This window comes from Ambystoma mexicanum, chromosome 1p, assembly GCF_040938575.1.
Source record: "Ambystoma mexicanum isolate Mex_15411 chromosome 1p, UKY_AmexF1_1, whole genome shotgun sequence".
NCBI classification, from domain to species: domain Eukaryota; kingdom Metazoa; phylum Chordata; class Amphibia; order Caudata; family Ambystomatidae; genus Ambystoma; species Ambystoma mexicanum.
Window position 1 is genome coordinate 553,439,644 of NC_090921.1, and position 24,698 is coordinate 553,464,341.

Here is a 24,698-nt window from a genome sequence, read left to right on the forward strand (position 1 = left end):
AGGCCTCATCAAATGGTATGTAGCACCATGCAGTATGGGGACAAGCAACAGCATTTGGAAGAGTGCTTTCTGATTGTGGACATTTCCAAAGTCATGACTGTCATCTCAGGGAATGCATAATTTTAATTTTTCCAGATCGATGAAGTGCATTTGTTCCTCAATTTCATTATCTACCACATTAAAGTAGAATTGTTCTGCCAAGGTTTACGTGTGACTGTTTGATTTTATGGTATATTTTGAATTAGCAAAATGAATTACACCTGGTAAAACACATTACAAGACTAGATCCTAAGTGTGCTCAATATTTTCTTAGGTCCATCTCCCTCGACACGTGGTGCAAATCTGGGCCTTGCAAAATAGCTTGATTTAATGACATCCACTACTCCATGTCATTCAGCGCTGCAACTCCAAAGGCCCAATACATTGTCCCAAAACAATGTCCACACACACTCACTTGTCGCCTCACTCTCAATTCCAGATCAGTCATACAAAATGCATCCAAAATCTGATCAGACACATCAAAATATGATTAAATGGCACTTTCATTCCAACAGCTTCAGGCCTGTCCCACCAAGCTACATTATGATGAAGAAAATAAATGAGGCAGGGTGGGGGTATTCTCTGATAAAAAATCATGTACAGGGAGTTAAGAGGACATGACAGGTAACAGGTGATGTCAACATTTCAAAATCATTCCCAAGGCAAATCAACTAATGTGCATGTGCACTAATATATGGCCCCACATAGGATATCACTGTGCTCTCCTGGCAAGATATTGGCCAAGCACACCTTCTTCTAGCAAGACCTTAAGATATGGACAGATTCACCCCGCTCCCCTCACCCCACCCTTGCCCAATACCTATAGACAAAGAACTTTAGAGGACCTGTACACCTAAGGGTTCACCAGCTAGTTGAGTTGCTTGTTCGCAGCAACAACCTCTTTCACTGATTCTGAAGCACAAAACCTGCTCTCAAGGAAATGGATGACCAGCCACCGCCACGTCAACACCCACAATGCCATCTGTCAACCTCCCTTTACACTCTGCTAACACCTACAACCCCAACCGTACGGATCACAGAATGTCTTCACCAAATTAAACATAGTGCCGTGAACTGAAATGAAGGATAAAACAACTGCCAACTGTCAAGAGACCATGATAAATAAGAGCTGCTCTGCATCTGCAAGCATCTGATGTCTCCAATACCACCTGACTTGCAAGCCAAGCTGTCCAGAGAGCTCTAACAAAGTGTATGTCTTTCTGTAACAATAACAATTGGCTCGCTGAAAAACATTGCTCCATCACCCTTCCTCAATAACTTTGTTTGCCCCAAGAACCATCATGCGAGTGGGCAATTCAGGCGTTCACTCCTGCCAATGAAGCAGGCAACAGCATGATCCTTGCACCATTCCGAAAGTCATCCTCTCACATTCACTAGTGCTGCGCCAAAGTATTTGTTTAAATTACAAATCATCCAGATTAGTGGGGGGAGGGGTGGTCGATGAACCATTGTGACTAATCATTGAGGACACCAATGTGCCTAAAATATACTGCAGTGCTCTGTGGGGGAGAAAGGGGGCTGATTCGGTTCCTGCAGGAGGGTAAATGATACCCTCCGCTGGAAATGTCTGTTTACTGGTTCTAACATGGGCGAGCCTTGCACTAGAATGTACTATTTACAGTTCAAGACCAGTATGTGGTGGAAATAAATAGAAACATAGTTTAGGGTTTTTAGGTGTCGCGCGAAAAGAAGCAGAAATGACAAATTTGATCACAAGAGAAGTTCACACTTGAAATTGTATGGCAATAGGTCTGGTTTCCAGTGCAAGTAACTGCTCTGAAAGTTACACAAATCTATGTACAGCATGGACAGTCTTGGTGCTTTGAAATATCCTATAGTAGATTTTTGTTAAAAAATAACTTCCAATCCGAGCTCTTGCATGTGAGTGAAATCTAGCGCCGTATATGTCTGTTGCAATGTCCAACTCTGCTGGAATCGAAAACAAAATATTCCTAGCACGGAAGGGCTTTGCATCAGAAATGTTTTCTTCTACATTTTATTAAATTTGTTTTTATGTCAGCAAAAACGCAAAACGCCGTCTGCCCCCCCCCCCCATGCAAGGGGTTAAAATGTTCTACCGCAGGCGATTTCTAGGGCGAATCCTGTCCACACTAGTAATACTTCTAGCGCTTCTTAGACTTGCGCTAGGAAATGTATGTGGGCCACATTTCACAAAATGTATACCCACAATAGAAATATATGATCCCAAATACATTCTGAGTGCAGGCCCGACCGCATCAGAAATAGCAGAAAGAATCGCCCTGATTCACGTTTTTCCAATTTTGTCTGCAAAGTAGATGGGTGTAACTTGCAAATTTGTGTTTAATCCATTGCTTTTTCTACATAGTCTGTGATCATTCTGTCGTTAGAGCTTCTCTAAAGAAAATTACTCATGGACACTTTTGACATGTTTTCCCGCCTCTTTCGATTTGAACGTGTCGTTGTGCGCATGTAGCAAGCCTTGCTGTTTGGCCGTTTTGAAATGCATTGATGTCAATCCACTAAAACGCCAGGGGTAACTGCAGTGGCATCAAATACTCACACCCAAAAGGGCATTAAAGTATATTTTATGTTATGTTACTTTGCATTTGTATAGTGCCTCCTGCTCTAATTCATGGCGCTGAAGTGCTGTGGTAGAGGCTAGAAGAGGAGTAGGAAGCAGCATGCAACAGTTGTAAAGAGTAGCCAATCGTTGTTTATAGCTGGGATAAGAGGGAGGATAGAGAGGAGGCTCTAGAAGTCATGACAAAGAACGACGGACTGAAGGAAAAACTCTGTGTGCAGCTGGACCGAATTTGACTCATCTGTATTCTATGGGATGGAGCACAGGAAGAAGAGATAGTAGGAGAGATATGTAAGCAGCGCTAAAGCACCTGTGATATTGATATAATTTTTGTATCACGCTCCTACACAAGTGTTTCACACCTCCACGAGGTAAGGGAACAAGGGAGAACAAAACAACAATCTTTCTAGTCCCAGTGACATTGAGAACACGCAAGTGCATGGGAGAGGGAAAGGGGAAAGAACATGGGAGGGGAGATAAGTGAAAAGTGCGGAGCAAAGGAATAAAAATAAATAAATAATACATAAAAAATGTAAAAATAGTAAGACGCAAAAAACAGTGACAGTGCAGCCAGCCAGTGGCAAGTGCTAGTTTTAAGGTAACAGACAGGGGCCCTCATTACCACCCCATTCCAAGGTTGGCGGGGCGGTAATTCCCCATGCCACCATGGCCCTTCCCCATTCCCATTTTTGCCCCATAGGGCATAATGGGAATGGGGAAGGCGGTAAGTACGGTACCGCAAATTGCAGTACCGTACTTACCTCGAGAGTCCCTTTGCGGGCCCCTACTTTAACGGCTGGTCTAGACCAGGTTGGGTCCCGCAAAGGGACCTCATAGTAAGGCGTTAAGGGTTTAACGGCACTGACACCTTTTACGGCGCCGTTAAACCCTTAACGCCAGGGTCCTAATGAGGGCCAGGGTGTGCCTGGTAAGTGCAAAAAAAATGGGTCTGGATTTACTCACTTTGAGCCACCCACACGGCCGCCATATGGCTGTTGATATACAAAGAAGGGAGCTCATAGGGCAGATCATGGAATTATAGGTGTATAAGTGTGCAAAGCAATGACTCTTACCTGCAGATCTGAGTGGTTGTATACTTCCCTTGTAGCTATGTGAACAAATGAGGTCTGGAGTTTACGGGAAGACTCAGAAGTTGTAGAGGGGAGCGATGTCAAAGGTGGTTTCTTGGAAATTGCCAGGATCCTGGCATAGGAGTCAAGGGAAGGTTACAGAGATCTCATCAGGTCATGGTTGTGCAGAGAAGGAGATTACTGTAAGAGGGATCTTTCTTTGGAAAGATTAATAGGGCGATGCTGGCTCACGATTCAACCTCAGTCAGCTTGGTCGGGTGGATCATGTGAGGGCTCTAGGTCTTTCTTGTATGTAGATGTGAAGGTGAGTTGATGTGAGAAGAGGCTTAAGGTCAGGTCCAGGTCCTACATGTCGGAACAGTGAAGGTCGTGATTGTTCGGTGTGTATGGTGTGCAGTGTGTTCGGAGGTGGAGGAAGCATTGGTGGGTGTGTTGGCAATTCAGTAATGTCTGTGAGGGCTTCAAATAGACCTATGAGTTCGGCAGTGAAAGTGTGGATGAGATGAGGGGAAAGATGAAAGGGCAAGTGTCTGCTAAGATTGACATAAACTTGGGGGCAAAGAAGGTGCCTATGGAGGGTGGAGAAGGAAGGCATGATACAGTGCCTGCGTGTATTACTTCGATAGATGATGGAGAAGTTTTGAGTTGGAGGGGTAAATGTATGCCTCAGGAAGGAAGGCCGGGAACAACCAGATCTTCAGAGTTTTCCTGAATACAAGGTGGTGTTCAAAGTTGTGGATGTTTAATGGGGGTGAATTCCAGATGGTTGGTGCTTGAACTGAGAAGGAGGGGCCACCAGTTTGCACATATTTGGTCACAGGAATTACGAGCAGTGATGCAGAGGCTAATCCACCGACCAGATGCATATCCACCGACCGAGTGGTCGGTGGATATGCATCGTGATATCTTGACCTTTGACCCTGCGAACATTGCAGGAAGTGGCACAGCATATATGTTAAAACAACGTGACTTCTTACAATTAATGAAACATTAATACTTACTAAGCAGACAAAAGACAAACTATTTTGTAAGCAAGCTGTTTCCTTGGTCTTCCATGGGAGAGGTCATGAAATGATAGGGGCACTCCTACTAGAATGAAACTAGTCCAGGATCACTGGTTTCATATACATCAGCCTCGTCTCAAATTCCTAGTGACTGGAATTGTATGGCATTTACGTCCTCACATACTATGCAATATCACATTCACAGGATTGCAATGATATTCTGCAAGAACACTGCTACATGGAGATGGTGCAATGTTGTGCCCGAAATAGCCTGAATGCACCTTCAATTCTTTCATCACATGCCAAGAGCCACCTCAAAAACTCCATGAATTATGTTAATGCCGCATGAGATAGGACTCGTGTCAGCGAGTGTGAAGTGAGTGTGACTTGGTGCTCGGGCCGCTGGTTAAAGCTGTTGCCTCTTCTATTCATTGTTAAGAAATTGACTTCTTTGGATACATTGCCAGGGTTTTTGTACCCATTACTCTGCTATCTACCACAATAATCTGCACAGGCTGCTCAGTGTTCGGCATTACTACCTGGAGCCCGCCTACTCAATCAGGTCGACGCATGTCAGCGTGTGTGTAGGCCAGTGTGAAGTGAGTGTGCCTTGGTGCCTTGAGGCCACGATGTGGTGAGTGGCCTAGCTGCCAACTTAACTCGGCTGGTTTTGGTTTTAAAGAAGTGTAATGGTTGCAAAGTTACTAAAAATCAGCAAAACTGTACTTAACATTGCTCCCTGTTTTACCTGATTGCTTTGTTACGAGCTCATAGCCTAGTCTCGTGGTACAACGTGTGAGATTGTATCAGAACGAAAGTTGGCATTACATTACAACCTGCAGAGAAGCCTTGCACTATAAGTACCTGTTTTGAAGGGAGTGAAATGCCCGGAAAGGCGAATAGGAAAGTATACAATCTGAGAAACGGCATTAAGCAGACAGTGGCTGCTGTTGGAAAGACTTCTGCTTTGACTGCAATATCCTCTGATCGTGGCAATAATGTAGCGCAATCTGCGCCCTCCTTAAAAAAAGGATACGATTAACACTATTTTAAAGGTGTTGCAGTGTAGGCTTGGTTGAAGTACATCCTGTCCCTAGTAATCTTGAATCTATTAGTAGTCCTGCATCATTTACCTCAGCTGAACTAGACCACAGGATGGTACTTAAAACTGGAATCTGGATTTCCATTCTATTTATACACAGGTCTTTGGTGATTGCTGAGCAAGTTGGGAAATCGGGGAAGTGACCTCTTTTTTCTTTTTGTGCTCTCTTCACCCTCTATACGAGTGCCCAATAGATTCCCAAATACCCTGTAAAAAAAAGAAGCATGGCTAAGGTCTACAACCTCAGAAGCTCAGTGGTGAATGAAGCTTTACCCATAAAGCTAATATTCCTGTCCACTCAGCTGCAATCCCAACCGGGAAAAATGGACTCTTTGACCAATCAGCTTTCCGCCCTTTGAGGGGAAATGGAGAGGAAATGGAGACTCGGAACAACCAATTGGAAGAAGCAATTAATTTGAATGCACAGTCGAGATGCTCTATCTGTAAGCCTTGTTTGGTCTCGCCTATTCTAAATGCTGAGGTAGATGATATGCCGCTTTCTGCAACCATGATGGAAGAATTTGTTCGGCTAGCTCAGCTAGTGGAGAGTGAATTATCCGCAGGCCATGAAGTCTAATAATAAAACTTTTAAAAAAAAGATCAAGAAAATTAATGGAAAAACAAAGAAGCGAAGGAAAAGAAAAGAAAGTTGTGATTGATGCCTCGAAGGAAACAGTGCAAGAAATGACAGATCCCTTGAAGCAAAAAAAATATCGGTGCTAAAATGATCCATCCCAACAAAGGCCTGAAAGGAAATAATTTAACACCTTCTAATAAGGAGCAAATTAAAGGTGTGAATCCATCTGGGAGGAAAAATCAAAAGAAATTGGTACCCACAAAAGATCAAAAATTTGAGTCTAGTGGGTCATTCCCTCTTAAAAAGAGGGACACAGGAGGAAGTCAAACAGATAACTTGGATCCATCTAGAAAAATCGCCCAGATCTTTCTGAAAATGAAAAAACAAGAAAAGCCACGCGTGGCAAAATTGAAAATTGCCCCCATTTTTCTTAAACTTTGTTGTCTAGAAAAGCTTCTCTTTCGTCCCAGGGGATGCATTTTATACCTCAAACTGGGGGTCTGGCTGGATTGAAGTTACCCCAGACATTGGCACCCTCGACTCTGCTAGCCAAGACAAATGCAGAGGGTGGGGAGACTATAATAAGGGGGAAACACCTTGCAACCCTGTCCCAGATATTCTTGGCAAATGAAGGGGCTACTTCGTAACTTGTGAATAGTGGCCCTTTGTCAAAGCATCCAGGGCTTACAGTTTTTCTATCAAATCTATCAAACACTTTGAGTGACTTGCAGCCGGTAAACCAGTCAAGAGTCTTGAAGGAAATGAATAATATACCAGCTTTGAGATTCATTTCGACTGTGGAAATCAAACAACTGAGCTTTCCTTATTATCCAGATATTAATATTGCCGAACTACAAATAAATTCCAAATTGCCATTTGAAACAATGATGGGGCGAAAGTAGACTGGTTAACAAGAGGTTTCCTTATTTTGATGATAGCTCCGTAGATGGGTAGAGCAACGACAGCTCAGGGGTCTCGGAATCAGCTCACCAATGTACACCCGAACTATGAAAACTCAAATTTGGTAGGCTCCAAAATTTGGGAGTGTGTCTCTAAAATCATCACCAAATTCTTCTCTAAATTAGGCGTACCCCAGCAGAAACTCTAGTAATAGAGGAGGTTAAATGCCTATCATGGAATAAGAGAGGCAAAGGATCCTTCTTGGCAGAGGGCAAAAACAGTACATTGTCCAGAATTTCCATTTAATTGCTTTCCAGGAGACTGTATGCTCAGACAGGCTTTCTTCCTATCAGCAAAAGGTCAGTAAGGGGATAAAGGGGCGACCGACGGGTGGTTTGATTGCTCTATGTAGCAATGTGGTTTTAAATGCATCTAGCCCTCTCTCGAATGAGGTTAATGGTATTTTGGTTGTTCAGATGGAAAAAAGAGATGAGGAATCGACTTCCAATTGGATCTTTTTTAACCTGTATTGGAATCCGATGTCTTCCAAATTGGCTGATTTTTTAAGATTATTGTCGTGCCTTTTGGTGGATTTCTCTGTTCAATTTACTGACGACCATATTATCGTAATGGGTGATCTCAATTCCCAATGTGTGGATACGAAAATTGATGCCTTGCCTGTAAAAAAAAAAAAAAACTTTAATGGGCATGCCTGGTGTGATTTCATGACATTCACGGAGCTGATTATATTCAATGGTAATATTAGGGGTGATATTCTGAATAGACATACCTGGCAGTGAGACTCTAAATTCTCTAATATCGATTATGTCTTTTTAAGTAAATCCCTCTTTGATGCCTGTTCTAAATTTCAGATTACGGAGGGTAACTCCGATCATCACAATATCTTATAAGCAACTAACAAGCTGCCACAAAAGATTCAGGGGTATGTCTACTTCGAAACCTTGACTGTAAATAATGCAAATACTCATGCGGTTAAGTTTGAGAGAGGTGGTCGTACTTTGAAAAGCCAACTACAGATAACCCACAATGATCGATCCTTTGCACAATTGGGAAGGTTCTGTCAACCCCTAATGTTCTGTGACTTTCTTTGGGAGTTGAACCACCCCCTGTAATTGGACAGTCCAGTAACAAAAGGTCCCATAAATATTCCTTTGATATTAAAACTTATCAAAGAAAAAAATGCATTAGGTGGCAAAGACGCTTCTTAAAATAAAATATAGGGGATCCTGAACTCCTAGTTTCAGAATTAAAAACATTAAACAACTCCCAAAGAAATTGGTTACGCTCTGAGAAATGTATGAAAGATCAAAGAAAAGGGGAGGAGATGTTAAATGCCCTATGTGCCCAAAATTCTAGACATTTCTGGTCAATTGTAGGTCCACTGAAGGGCACTAATCTGGATCAGCAGGAAACAGTCCTCCAGGAGTCTGCTGGGATTAATCACTTCTCTGGCATTTATGGCTCACAAGGTTCTCAGGTGCCCATGGTAGCTCGAACTATTGAATGGTCCTTAAATTACTACAGTGAGGACATCATCATTTAATTAAAATGTCTTCCTCCTCAAGGGTTGCTGGGCCCAATGGCTTGAGTAATGCAGTTTTAAATCTGAACCCAGTATCATGGTTAAAGGTCCTAAAGATCTTGTTTGACAATATCTTCTTATTAACAAGACTTACTCCCGACTCATGGAGAAGATCTATTGTGATTCCCATCTACAAAAAGGGAGATAGATCAATCCCTTCCAATTATTGGCCTATTTCGATTCTAGATGCTGATGGAAGATTTTTTTCTGGCCTCATACTGGTGGAATCAGAGAAATGGGCAGAGGCCAGAGGAATCATTCCAATTCAGCAAACTGGCTTTAGGAAGGTGTTATCTACCTCCCTGAACACCCTAATCTTGGGTTGCCTGTGCTCTGACTCTACTGAAAAGGAGCCCCCACAGGTTCGGAGCCTGGGTCAATCTCTCACAAGCATTTGATTCCATCAATAGAAAACGATTGTGACTAAAATTAAAGCTGTGGGGGACCCCGGACTTGCTGCTTTCCATCTTAATGGAATTACATGAAGGCTCCTCATTGAGAGTGCGGTTGTCTAAACTGGGGGCCCTATCCCAAGCTATTCGTATAGAAAGGGGTGTCCGCCAGGGTTGCCTGTTAGCGCCACTTCTGTTTATTCTTTACCTGTCGGACTTGGTGGATTGGCTGGGGACTTCTGGCTTGGCGGCTCCCAGACATGGTAATTGGAAGATCAATTGGTTGGCGTATGCAGACGATATTGTCATTTTTGATCAGACACAAGTTGGATTACAGCGGTTACTGAATGTATTGATGGAGTATGCCAAAGTCAATGAACTAAAAATTAACCCTGAAAAATCAAAGATTATTATCTTTAAACAACCTCTAAGGAAGATTAAACCTTTTGTCTGGCAATTAGATAACCATCCAATGAGGTAATTTATCACTTTTAGCACTTATAACATTCTATGTGGGGAAAGTGTTACCAGTTCTTATATTTGGCATGGGAAGTAATTTGTTGGTTTATCAGGTGGACTGGGACAAAATTGAAAGTAAAATCTGGAAGAAGTCCCTGGGTCCCCCAAACTGTGTTCCGATCTCTTGCCTAAGATTTGAGCTTTGTCTTATCTCTTTGAAGAATTGGTTGGAGTGGAAATGGATCTCTTGTTATCGATTGATCCCGGTCCCTCCTAAATCATCACTTTATGAGGTATTAGTTGTTGCCATGCTGAAATCCTGTAACCTCTTGTTAAACATCTTTATGACTAACAGGGTAATTCATAGAATTCAGCGCACAAGTGGCGCACGCGGCTGGCGCACAGTGTTCGCGTGCGACTTTCTGCGCCAGCCACGTGCGCTAAAATCCATTTCCGCGCACAGCATATTCATGGATTTTAGCATCCAAAGCCAGCCGTGGCGCAGAGCTGTGCAGTGACCCTGCAGCAGCGCCAGTTACGCCCCAACACCTCCCCATGCACCATGCACAGCGCACAAATCCCGTACATGGCGCACAGGCCCCGAACCACAAAAATTCTAGTAAAAATCCCCGCGCACCCCCCGAATACATGTACACCCCAGCGCGGGGAGTTTCCCACGCGATTGGCCCTGTGCGAGCGGAGTACGTGTGTCACTGGGTGTGCGGGAACTTTCACACGCGATTGGCCCTGTGCGAGCGGGGTACGTATATTACTGGGGTGCACAGGAACTTTCACACGCGATTGGCCCTGTGCGAGCAGGGTACGTGTATTACTGGGGTGCGTGGGAACTTCACACACGATTTGCCCTGTGCGAGCAGGGTACATGTATTACTGGGGTACGCGGGGAGCTTCCCACGCGATTGGCCTTGTGCGAGCGGGGTACGTGTATTACTGGGGTGTGCGGGTACTTTCACACATGATTGGCCCTGTGCGAGCGGGGTACGTGTATTACTGGGGTGCACGGGGAGTTTCCCACGCGATTGGCCCTGTGCGAGTGCGGTATGTGTATTACTGGGGTGCGCGGGAACTTTCACACGCGATTGGCCCTGTGCGAGTGGGGTACGTGTATTAGTGGGGTGCGCAGGGAGTTTTCCACGCGATTGGCCCTGTGCGAGCGGGGTACGTGTGTTACTGGGGTGCGCAGGAACTTTCACACGCGATTGGCCCTGTGCGAGCGGGGTACGTGTATTACTGGGGTGCGCGGGAACTTTCTCACGCGATTGGCCCTGTGCGAGCGGGGTACGTGTCTTACTGGGGTGCGCGGGAACTTTCACACGCGATTGGCACTGTGCGAGCGGGGTACGTGTGTTACTGGGGTGTGCTGGAACTTTCACACGCGATTGGCTCTGTGCAAGCGGTGTACGTGTATTACTGGGGTGTGCGGGAGCTTTCACATGCAAATTTGCTATCAGAGCGGGTTACGTGTATCCAGTGTGGTGCGCGGGGAGCCCTACACGTGAATTGGCAGTGTGGGTCCTCCCAGGTGTCCCCTCTACCCCCTCCACGGCCCCTGCAGGAAGCTCACATCACAGGGGACTACCCTGCACCCCTGGACATGTCCCACAGGCAGCCCGTCCACCATGGCCATGCCCCCCAGCCAGGCCACGTGTCACGTTGCACTAGTGATCACCAACTCATGTCCCCCTGTATGCCCACCCCCATCAGTAAGGGGCACCTGCCAGTAGGCCCCCACTCATGTCCCCCTGGACCCCCCATCAGTGAGGGGCACCTGCCAGCAGGCCCCCACTCATGTCCCACACATGTCCTCCTGCACCCCCACCCCCCATCAGTGAGGGGCACCTGCCAGCAGGCCCCCACACATGACCCCCTGCATGCCCCACCCCCCATCAGTGAGGGGCACCTGCCAGCAGGCCCCCACTCATGTCCCCCCTACATGAAATAAAGATGCCCAATCATGGCCCACTTCTACACCAAAATACCACAGCACGCCACCCCATTTCTGAGATACAATGATTTCCCAATCAAACACACACTGACATGCCCATCTCAAGACACAAACCAAAAGTCAACTATGTACATCAACACATGTCCGTCACACACACACACTCGTTGGCATTGATTGTGTAAACCCACATTTTCACATGCATTAACCCAATGAGCAAATCCCACACATGGAACTAAAATATAAAAATGTATTATGTACAAAAATAAATCAATAAAATGAAAGCATAATAAAATAGCAAACATGAAATGAAAAGCATGTGCAAAAGAAGAGTAAATGAAAAGTATAACCAATACAAAGAAATCCAAAAGAAAAATAGGCCAAACTCTCCCTCCACCAACACAAATCCAAAGGAAACGTTAAAAAAATCCACTGATCCATGGTGAAATCAAAAGAAAAAGTTCAAAATAATCCATTGTCCAACTATGTACAATCCATTATCCAAAAGAAAAATCCATTAATCCATGTACAAAATCAAAATCAATCCAACGTCCAACTATGTACAATCAAATTTCCAAGGGTCCATGAGCCCAACGAAACAATTGAAACCTATCTAATAACCTACCTAACAAAAAAACTATTTACAAAACTGTGGGGCATAGTCCAAAAGCCCCAAAATAAAGAAAAAAAAGGAAACCTAACACTATAAACTATTTACAATGGCGACGGGCAAGTCCTGCGGCTCACTCGTGATGTTTTCGGCCAGGGCATCATCGAACTCCATGTCTATTTGCTGGGGGCGGGCCTCTATCCTGGCCCCGAGGTCTCGCAGGGAGGCACTCATGGCCTGTTCCAACTCCCTGCGAGTCGCCTCGAGGCACTCTGCCCGCCTCAATGCCTGACGCATGGAGAACTCCACCCTGACCATGGTGAGCGGCGCCTCTTCCACCCGCCGCCGCTCCGCACCTATACGCTGGCCCAACCGCAGCCACACGGAAGACACATCCATTCCAGGGTTCTCCTGCCCTCTGGCCGATGCTTGCCCCCCTGATGTCGATGGCCCGAGCCATCATTGCTCCCACCTAGAGCCTGCTCCTGCTGCTGCTGCTGTCCATGTGCCCTGTCCGATGATGTCTGCACATCCTGCATCAGCTGGTCTCCAGTTGTGGTGTCCACCCCTGCTGGACCGCCGACTCCCGACCGTGGCAGGGATGGGACCTCCACCAAGCTGGCTGTCTTAGTCAGACCAGGTCCACAGGGGGCACTGGTGGAATCTGGGCCAGAAGACGGAAGGGAGAACGACTGGCGCATAGTCTCCACAGAGGAGGAGAGGTCCGCCAGAGTGCGCGTCACATGTAGGAACCCACCAACCAGGGCCCCTCCCAACAGTGCCACGTCGCGACGCTGCTGTTCGTGATGGCATGCGTTCTCCGCCCAGGAAGAATGCACATCATCACGAATGTCACGCGTGCTCAACGCGACGCCAATCAGGACGGAGCCCATACGTTCATTGGACCCCTCATCCGCAGGTAGTGGAGAGGCAGATGACATGGCACTCTCCCCTACCTGGGGACGGGCCTGGGTCGGGGCATCCCTGCTGTTGCATGGTGGCGCAGTCACAGGGTCAAAGACAGGGACATGCACAGGTCCCTCCGCGGTGACCTGTGCTGCCTCCTGACCCTGGCCCTGGACTGCACCACTTGCACCAGTCGTACTACCCCGACCAGGCTCAGTAGCGGGCTCCTCCTCCTCTGTGGAGACCAACAACCTGGATGTCTCTGTACAGTCTTCTGCCATTGCAAGCCCCTGTGGGGGCTCACCCGGCCCTTCCCCCACAGCCATAGTGGCAGACGCGGCACCAGCCCCCTCGCTCCCGGATGATGGCAAGTCCTGGGAGGGTGGCTGGGCCTTGCGTCGCCACTCAATGGAGGCATCCCCGTCGCTTGGCTCCACAGCACTGTCTCCGCCCTCTTCTTCACTTGACGATGCGTAGAGGGAGACATAGAACACAAGCATCAGGGTACAGTACAATATTCGCCTAGACAGGGAGCAATAACACATGAGTTGCAGTGTCTAACGTCACTTCCATCCTGTCCCTCCACAACACATGGGTGAATGCACGCAACACACATGCATAAACAGGCACGGCGCCTGCAATCAACATCAGCACCCATGTACAAGGGCCTCTATTAATCAAAATGTTGCCTTCAAACTCACATGCATCATGGCTCACACTGATCCCATGCACACACATCACCAGAGGGTCATGCATCATACCTTTTACACCACAGACACATTGGATAGACACAGTGCATACAACGGTGACCGCACTGCATGAGTGAATGTACACATCATCACAGACATGTGTCATGAATCCATGGCATATCAAAGTCACAGACACACTTCTCAGACACACAAACATGTGGACCATACATGTACATGACAGCAGCACCCATCCCTCACACCCCCACCATGTGCAAGAACAGGCACTGGCATGCTTTCATCTGTGCATTTGCCATACAGCTCCCCATGTTGCATTGGAACTCATGCACCTACCATGTGGTTCGCACATTACTGGTCTCACATGTATGAACATGATGTCCCTGCACACACACATCCATATATGGCCCATGTCACCCAGACAGCCAAGTATCAGACTACCAGCACACTGCAACATGGCCTGTCTCACACAACAATGCTTGGCCACTTACCGCTCAACTCCAGGCGGGCCTTCCTGCGAAGATCTGGGTGTGGAGCGCTGGGCATACGTGTTCCAGGACCCTCATCTGGATGTCACTCATGCTGACACGGCCCCCCTCCATGAGGCACCGGGCCTTGTGGAGGGTCCTGGACCTGAAGTCCTCCCAGCGCTTCTTGACGTGCTTGATGTCGCGGGTTGCCACCCCCTCCGAGTTGATGGCAACCACTACGTTGTCCCAGATCCTCTCCCGTCCTTCCTTGTTGGCGCGTGATGTTCCGAAGAGGGCATCATACTGCCCCAGGACATGCTCCACCAGGACACCAACTTCCTTCACACTGAAGCTGGTGGCCCTCTGCCTCTCTGGCTGGGGGTCGCCAGTGGTCTCAGATGGTGTTTGCCCCGACATGGCGACCCCCGAGGCAGGCGTGGGTGGGCAACTGGGTCCTGGGGCTGGGCTGTGGAGCGATGTTATCCCAGTCGGGAGTCTTCTGTAACAGCAGGGGTGGGCACAGCAACTGGAACCCTGGCTGATGTGCAGGCACCAAATACCAGGGCACGTGGGCATCAGGCAGGCAGGCAGCAGATGGCAGGTGGGAGTGTGCTTGGGGCTCTGGGGGGCAGTAATTCGGCCTTCTGGGCAGGAGCGTGGTCTTCCGTGTGTTGTTGCGTGGCCAGCTTGATACGGAGTGATTTGGCACGTGAAAATCTTGCACGTCAGCGTGTAATTCGAGGAAAGGCTCTTCGCGCGTAAGCACGTCAGCACACGTACGCGGTTTCATTGGACCAAAGGCCCCTAGCGCGTAAGCGTGTCTGTGATGTGACGCGCGTGGGCGTTTCCCTCGTGACGTGGGCATAGTGGCTCATTGCGCGTGAAAAAACTGCACATCCGCGTGTGAATGCGTGTAATCCGAGGAAAGGGCCTACGCGTCTGTGACGTGACGCGCGGACGTTTCCCTCAGCACGGGTGCATATGTACACGTCCAAGAACTGCACGTCCGAGTGTCAGCTGTGTAATTGGAGGAAAGAGCCTTAGCACGTACACGCGTAAGTGACGTTGTACGTGTGGGCTGGTTTAAAAGGTACATGTAGGACCCCATTTCCTTGTACGTGCTTTTCGTGGAGAGCAAGTGGGTGAATTCTGTCCTTCTTGTCGGTTCACACGCGATTACTTCACAGCGTTTCAAGTTCGTAATCCCTGTTACCTCTGACAGCGTTCATTTATTTTGTTGGGACTGTTTTCTCAAACAGCGTTCACTACTTCTTTTATCCTGTCTCCTCAGACAATGTACAATTCTTCTTTTGGCGGGGGTGTTGCCAACGCGCACACGTGCGTCTTTTTCACGTTCTTTTTCCAGGCAGACGGTGAGTCACGTACATATTTACCAACTGCGCTTGCCCCGTGTGTCGCGTACCCCTTCAGAGGTCATTGTAGGCTGCGTCTAACACACGTACGCTTATTTTTGTGTTTCTGGGTGCCACAGCATAGTGCAGGTTCATTTTTCCACGCACGTGGTCTACGAGGGGTTGCGTGCATGTTACTTTTTGTTTTCGGGGTGCCTGTGCTTTGTGTGACCCGTCATCTTCCCCCAGGGGTCACAGACAGCCTTGCTGGAGCACTAGGGTACGAATTCCATCTAGTACCCTACCCCTTTCACCCCCAATTGCCCAGGACAATTGTTTACTGCAACTCCCATATGCACAACATCAGTGCCATGGTTGGGAGGTGACCAAGCTAGGGGACGTGACCATGATTTGCAGGGTGCCCCTAGACCCCCATGTGTGGAGGTCCAATCAGGGACACCCATGCTCTCCCCCCCCATGGTTGAGGGAAACGTGGCTGACACCATCCCAGCTCAGCCCTTGTTGGACCAGCCCATTGTGGCACATGAACCGGCACAGGATGACTCCCAGGCTGACTTCCAAGTCAGCAAGTCTAAGCCACGTGTGGCGGTGCAAGTTGGTGTCACCAGGCCACGTGGATCTGGGGCAGCAATGTCATCTGCTGTCCCAAGTAGGCAGGGTGGGGAGGCTGCAGGGGCAGCTGCAGCTCTATCCACCCCAGCTCTGAGTCTCCCAGCCGGGACAGTGTCGGTCCAGGTCCATCAAAACGACGTTGCCCCTGCCAACATCACACTTCAGCCAATGCCTGCACCAAGACCTATGGTCATTGTGCCTTCGCACACTCCCAGTACCCAGTCCACCGGCGCTTCTGCCCCTACTGAACAGAGCGGCGCAAGCACCTCTCCACCTTTGAAAAAGAGGAAGAAGGGTGCTCTAGCACTACAGGCTGTGACCCCAGACACGGCTACACAGTCTGGTACGTCAAGGAAGCCTAGCTTTAATGATGCCAAACTTGATGCACTTGTGACCTATGTGTCGGCACATAACCGCGAAATGGTGGTGACTGCAGGGTGCAAGACCACACCTGGTCAATGTAGGGCACACTGGCAGCCCATCGCGGACCGCATAAGTGCCCTTGGATTTGTGAGGCACACAGCTGATGATTGCTACAAGCGGTGGAATGACCTGAAACGCAGAGCAAAGAACAAGCTGGCCTCAAATCATGCCGCTACTCTGGTGACTGGCGGTGGGCCCCTTGGTCACACCCTTTGCAAGCCCATGGAAATGGGAAGCAGGAGGGGTGTGTGTGTCACGAACCCAAGCATCTAACCCAAACTCAGGACAAGCCTGCATGTGCCCAGCCGGAATACAGTGGATGCCCACGGGAGCCACACAAGGCAATACACAGTAAAAAAAAAAAAAAAAGAAAATCAAAAATAGCCATCTAAAAATGTGTTGAACCTCTTAGCCACTCTGATTCAGATACCTATACACTTATGTCCAACCCATTTAAAACAATGGAACGCTTACATCGGATAGACTGTATAAGAATTACGGACAAAATGAGGACTGTTAAATTTGCATCGCTCTTGCCTATAGACAAACCAAGGTCCTTCTTGCCGCAGTATTTAAAGAGATCAACAGATGCAAGAATTCGGATGGATTTCTTAAGACTAAGACTCAATTTACCTACTATGGAAATACTCCATATTCGTTTTAGTGATCTCTATCCTACTAACTTGTGTGATAAGTGCAATGAGAATGTAATACAGACAACTCTGCATCTTTTGACTGAGTGTGCTGGTACTTGGCACGTAAGATTCTCTAGATTTAAAAGTTTTGTGTATAATCTTGATTCTCTTCTCTTAGATCTGTTTTGGGATAGATTAATCCCTGGAAATGAAAATTTTCTAACGTTTGAGGTGGTTTTGGTTTTAAACGAGCTTCATTTGTTAGGTAATGAGGGAATGGTGAATGTTCTGCAAGAATCTGATAAACCTCCTCCCCTTGTTTTCTTTTATATCTTAAGTATTTCCATGTATGTAAAAATTGATGTATTTGTATTTTGATCTTTTCCATTTTTTTCTTTTCTTTTTCTTCTGTCTTAAGTCAATGGCCCTCATTACGACCCATGCGTTGGACCATGGTGCTAATAGCACCATGGTCCATGAAGGTAACTTACTGACTCCGCCATGGCGGAATGGGGAATTACCGCCCCATTCCGAGGTTGGCGGGGCGGTAATTCCCCATGCCGCCATGGCCCTTCCCTATTCCCATTTTTGCCCCATAGGGCTCAATGGGACTGGGGAAGGCGCTAATTACGGCACTGTAAATTATGGTGGCGTAATTAGCTCCTAGGTCCCTTTGCGGGTTGTTTTTTAACGCCTGCTAAAAGCAGGCGTTAGAGTGCCACACGCAAAGGGACCTCGTAATCAGGCGTTAAGGGTTTAACAACGCCACCACCTTTTACGGTGCCATTAACCCCTTAACGCCTGGGTTGTAATGTAAAAAGTCATAATTTCTTTTTGGCTAATGCACAATAAATAAAATAAAAAAATAATAAAATATCTGGTTAGACATTCCCACCAACCCCATAACTCATCCACTGGTCGACAGTCTCGATGTGCTCAACCACTCCCTTCATATGAACGGTCCAACCCACTCTAGAGGGCATACCATAGATGCTATCTTCAGCTCCCATGACCACATTCATCTATCCACCCCCACCACACTCATCCCTTTTTCCATCCTCTCTTCTGCACCTCCCCACTCTTGCCTCCCCCCATGACCTCAAATGCTGGAACAAAGTAAAGATCCTTCCTGACCTTGCCGAAGCCCTACTTCTTAGACCCCCTACAACACCCCATCCAGACAGATCCTTAACCATCGACTCTTTTGACACCTGGCTCAATGAATCACTAATTCTTCTAACCCCCTCGCGCCCCGCCTCCTCACGCAATGGACCATTCCCCGAAAGCATCACTCCTGAACTGAGGAACGCCAAAAAACAAAATAAATCTCTGGAACCCAAATGGCGAGCATCAAAAACCGATCTAAGCAGATGCACCAGTGCAACAACAAAGCTGAAATACGGAAAGCCAAAAAAGCCTATTACAACATGCAAATTCTCAGCTGTGGAAACCATAGCACAGAACTCTATAGAACAATATCTGAATTCATCAAACCCACCTGCACCTCTAACCAATTGGCCCCATCGCAATCACTGTGCGACTCCCTCTCCCTACACTTCACCAGCGCCCTTGATAGGACGAACTCCCTCAACAACAAACTGTCCCTCCTCTCCCCCACTCAACAACCGACCAGCCCAATGAACCACTCTCCCACCCCCACCCCAAACCGCAATTCAACCACTTTCCACTAATTCAGACCCATCTCCAGAGACACATTTCTTGTCCTACTATCTGCTAGCAAACCGTCTGGCTCCCACCTTGATCCCTGCCCTGGCTCTGTCCTAAAATAAATATTCTTGTCCACCTGCGCAGGATAACACACAAGAACCATACTAAATGACTCCCTCAGTTCTGGAATCTTCCCTGATGCCTTCAAAATTGTGCATGTCAAGCCTCTTCTTAAAAAACCAACCCTCGATCCCCCTGACCCCAAGAACTACAGACCCATCTCGAACAACAGATTCCTTGCAAAACTCATCGACTGAACAGCATACTCCCAAATAAACGCCTTTGTTGAATCCAACAAACTCCTTGACCCCGCACAATCAGGCTTCAGACCACGACCTGGAACCGAATCCACTCTAGCCTCAATCTGGGACGATCTCAAGATCACTGCAGACTGATGGATGTGTGGCACTAATTCTCCTCAACCTCTCTGCAGCCTTTGACACGATTAACCACTCAATCCTCCTTGACCATCTCCACTCCCTTGGTATCCGAGGCACCGCTCTCAAGTGGATCGCCTCCTTCCTCAGCAACAGGAAACAAATAACCCTCCTCTCCCCTTTTGTCTCAACTACTCACTCGGTTAATACTGGAGTACCGCAAGGCGCATGTCTATCAGCTCTCCTATTCAACCTCTATATGTCCACTTCCTTCCTGGGATCATCCACCTGCACAATATCCTGTGCTACAACTACGCTGACGATACCCAAATCATCCTTAAAATTCACAACTCAGACTCCTACCCCCCAACTTGACCTCGAAGTCTGTCTCCCAGATATTGACCGATGGATGACAATAAACCACCTCCTCTTAAACCCTACTAAAACTGAAATCATGGTGTGTGGCAACACTGTGCTTCTACCTTGTCCGCTCCCTTGGCCAACCCCTTCCCCCTCCGCCAGAGTAAAAAAAACCTAGGCTGCACTATGGACTCTAGCCTAACCCTCTCTCGACAGATCAACAATGTGTCTAAATGTTGCCACTACCATCTCAAACTCCTCAGATGCATTTTTCCCTACCTCTCATACCCGAACAGACTTGCCGCTGTGATGTCTATTGTAATGTCAAGATTGGACTATGCTAACTCCCTATACGTAGGAGTTCCGGCATACCACCTGAATAAACTTCAAAGAGCACAAAATGCTGCTGCTAAACTGCTCCTCGCCCTGGGTCCAAGAGACTACACCTCTCCAGCTCTCCGAACCCTCCACTTGCTCCCAGTTGGACGAAGGGCCACCTTCAAGACCTTGTGTATCACTCACCATGCAGTACACAAGACCGGCCTACTATACCTGCAAAATAAGCTAAAACCTTACCTCCCACCCACACCCTAAGATCAACCACTGCCCTCTTCTTAGTAATCCCAACCACTAACTCTGTCAGGATGGGAGGATCCACCTTCTTAGTCTTGGCCCGACTCTGTGGAACTTGCTTCCACCACACATTCGACACACACAAGACAATATGACATTCCGCAAAGTACTAAAAACGTGTCTCTTTCCATAAACACAAACCGTAACTTTAAAGATGCGACCAACCTCCAACAACCCAACGACTAAATCCACAATGGGACTCCCAACCATGTCACCGATGAATACGCCCATTGAACTGGCCATAGACAACCGTATCCCTGTACACTGAATAATGATCTCCCCCAATTCCCATGAGTACGCTATGCCCCAGCCCGTAAAACGCCTTTGATGCTTTTGTGCCCTTGTGCCCCTGTTCCCATGATGTCATTATGTACACTTCTATATTCCCCTATCCTCTAGCCCCCGTGGTAATGTGGCTGTGTGCCCCACTGTGCCTGTGTGTCACTCTGTACCCTGCCTTTGCTCCGCATGATGTCACTATGCACCCCTTTACCGCACCCGCCCTGTCGTTGTAAGCCCTGCCCTATGTCGCTTTGTGCTTGTGTGTCCCTGTGTACCCTACCCACCTGTTCCCGTCATGCCGCCATGTATCCCCCTGTACTGCCTTACCCTCTAGTTCCTGTGGTGTCGCTATGTGCCAGTGTGTCACTGTGTACCCAGCCTTGTTGTTCCCCATGATGGCGCTATATATCCCTCTGTCGCAGTGGGCCCCGTTGTGCCCATGTGTCACTGTGTACCCTGTCCTCTATTCCCGTGATGTTGCTATATATACCTCTGTACTGCCCTCCCCTCTAGTTCCTGTGATCTTGCTGTGTGCCAATGTGTCCCTGCGTACTCTGCCTTCTTGTTCCTCATGATGGTGTTATATACCCTTCTGTCGCAGTGTGTGCCCCTATGTGCCCGTATGTCGCTGTGTACCCTGCCCTCTGCTCCTGTGATGTTGCTTTATCTTCCTATCCTGTAATCCCTGTGATGTTGCTGTGTGCCCACCATGCCCATATGTCACTGGATACCCTGGTTTCTTCTTCTTCTTCTACATAATATTATCTATATAATCCCTATATATCCCTCCGGGCCCCCCGTCCTGTCGCTGTAATCCTGGCCATCTCTCACTGTGTGCCCCTTTGTGCCCATCTGTTGCTGTGTACTCGGCCATCCTCTTTACCTGCTGGTCTCATGCACTTTAAGGATGAACCATCTTATCGTATCATATCACTAAACTCACTCTCTACTAAACACCATCACTCAACTAGAGTACAGCTATACCCTCGATAAATTCGGCCTAGCTGTTCACATACGAATACCCATGAACACCTCATCACTCTATAATAAAATGCAGCTATATCCCATGACAAATCGGCCTAGCTGCTCACATAAGCATCCTACAGGCCTAACGCAGCCAGAATCCAGTCCGGATGTCCACCCACTGGACTGCACACATTCAACTGATATCTCCACCACCACACCTAACACTAGGAAGCAGCTACCATCAGGCAATTATATCAGATGCACACATAACTGGTACTCGCCCCCTCCCCCCCAGGCACTTTGTCTCTCTACTGACCTACTTTTTCTCTCTACTGACCTGGACTGGATCCCAGAGGGTGTTCAACCTTCCAGCGCTTTGAGATCATACCAATAAAATAGAGAGCGCTATATAAATGCCAAAGAACAATATCAATAAGTATGCATAAGACTTTAATCCAGGTATTGAGTACTACTTAGTGATGAATATTGCATGTTTACATAGTTGGAACTGCACACTCTTAGCAGTAGAAATGACCCAGTTGAACCTTGATCCTACAACTAACCTGAACAATGAATTCATTCAAATGCAATAGAAGATCCTCTCCCTTTGTGAACACACTCAATCAGTTAGAACCCTTATTTATATCATTAGTCAACTCAAACATAGTGGGAGATCTTTTCTTCTCCCTGTATGTACTTGAAGTAACAAGAATATCTGCTAGACAGTATGGACAATACTTGCCCCGTTCTATGCACAACATCAGTAAGAAGACCAAATATGACCAGGTAGATCATCCACCAATCAACTGTACCATCATTTGATTGAAGGACATTGGGAGATCATGTGGCCTTTGCCAGAATGTATTAAGATTACTTGGAAACCTCATTTGTACAACTAATTCAATGAACCACAGTGGGAATCTCATACCATTCCCACAATACACTGGAATTAGCTAAGAATTGATCAGATAATACAGACAACACGTGTCCCTTTCCTCACATGATGTCACATGCTTGCGTGTGACGTCATCATAGCCATATAAACATGTTTCAAAATGGCGTCTGTGAACTTTGCACGTGGAACGACACGATGATGCCGAGGAAAGCAGGATGGATCACATCCCTCAATGGCTATAGGTAGGCCACCCACACAATCCTGCAACCTTAGAACCTTGTAACATCTGCTTCAGTCACCACTGATTATATTTAGGTAACAAGTGTCTCCAGAAAAAGTCGACAGCTGTTAAAATGGGACTTTCTTAGATATAGCTTCTACATAAGTACATGCTAAATCCGGCCTTACACACCCATGCAGAACATATTGTGATGAGAGAGGTAACGACTCTGTTTTACCTGACAACGCAAGAAAGTCAAAAATGATGGCCACAATTGCCTCGCCTGAAGTACTCTGCCCTTCATTTAGGTTCCTAGAATATTCACAAAAACCACTAAGGGGGGGCAGCACTATCAGGAACACTTTATTATTATTCTCAAGTCTATTACAAGAAGAGCACTGCTTTCATGGGTTCGACAACTCTCAGAAGGACTTATAGGTGCCTTTGAAGTGGGTTTTGCCTTTAAAAAGCAATAGTTCTGAATATCAATCATGATTTTCACTTACAATTCTATGACAAGACTGGAGGCGAGCATTATGCTTCAACTTCTTTAATTCACTACTCTTCAGCAGTTTCAACAAACTCAAAAACCATAACAAAACACTGAAAAATCAGTCTGAACAGACTTTTCTTCTTTAGAACTACAATCCCCATAGTCTCTGTAGTCCATCTCACTCCTTGCTCAGATATGACCACATCCTGCCCTGAGCTCCTCCTCTTCTTTTACTGCTCTTCAAGCAGATAAGTGCCTTTTTATTAAGCTCCCTACTATACTGTAGTATTTAGAGTTTTGTGGGGGATTAATCTCTTATTTGAGGAAGGATGCCGCATAGGCGGGCGAGGAGTACATTTCATATGTGTTTCTGATGCGAGCTTAGGTCGCAAGTTTAGTTTTTACAGCGAGTAGGCGCTCGAACGCGTTTGTTTAGTTTTCGTGTGCATTTTACTTTTGCGGCGAACACTGCACGCAGCGCGGCCGCCCCGTGCCATATGACCGGCACTGCGGGGGTGTGAGCCGCCGTTGCGAGGACCTGCAGCGTTCAGGCGCATTAGCAGGGTGCCGCACGGATCCCCTTCGGGGTAGCTGAGGCGGCAGCATTGGAGAGCTGTCGGGCCGCCTAGCAGCAGCAGGCCCCCTCCTTCGCGGAGGCGTGGTCAGCCACGCTAGGGAGCAGAGGAGTCTCCCGGCCCCCTCCTTTGGGAAGGAGGGGCCTTATCCCCGCTCGCTTCCGCGTCGCGTGTTTTCTTCGGAACGCGGAACGGAGCGGTCTATGTTTGGGGAGCCGGGCCCGGCAGTGAATAAGAACGTGCTTCGTTCAGAAGAAGCAGCAGCTCCATTATTGCGGAACGCGGGCGGAGCGCTCAAAGACAGCGCTGCCCGCTCGTGAGCAGGCTGCAGCACGCTAGTGCAGAAGAGCAGCTGGAGGCGAAAGCAGGCGATCTGCTGCCTGATACGCAAGGCTCAGCACAGATGGGCCACTAATTGACACACGCCCATCCCAGGCATCCAAGAAAAAGTACAGTCCGGTGCAGCCACGAGATTTGTGAAAAAAAAAATATATAATAATAATAAATAAATATATATATATTTTGTCAATAATTTGACATAAAACAGACGGGAGGAAGAATAAAGAGGTTGTAGGATCTCTGGCCCGTCAGCAACATCTATAGTGTAAGGGGCGTGCTGCGACACCTTTTTAAGGTATTTAAGGCACACAGCATCCTCAAGAATGTCAGAATTTGAGTGGAGCGTGGAAGAGCAGCCTTCAGACCTGGCTGCCAGCTTCAAG

General features: G+C 47.5%; 1 protein-coding gene across 2 annotated transcripts in view; it reads right to left on the reverse strand.

Moving 5' to 3' along the window:
• The window catches only part of LOC138575469 (phospholipid-transporting ATPase IK-like), a 1,193,252-nt gene that overhangs the window by 464,772 nt on the left and 703,782 nt on the right, over nt 1–24,698 (reverse strand). The gene's annotated exons all lie outside the window — the stretch shown is intronic.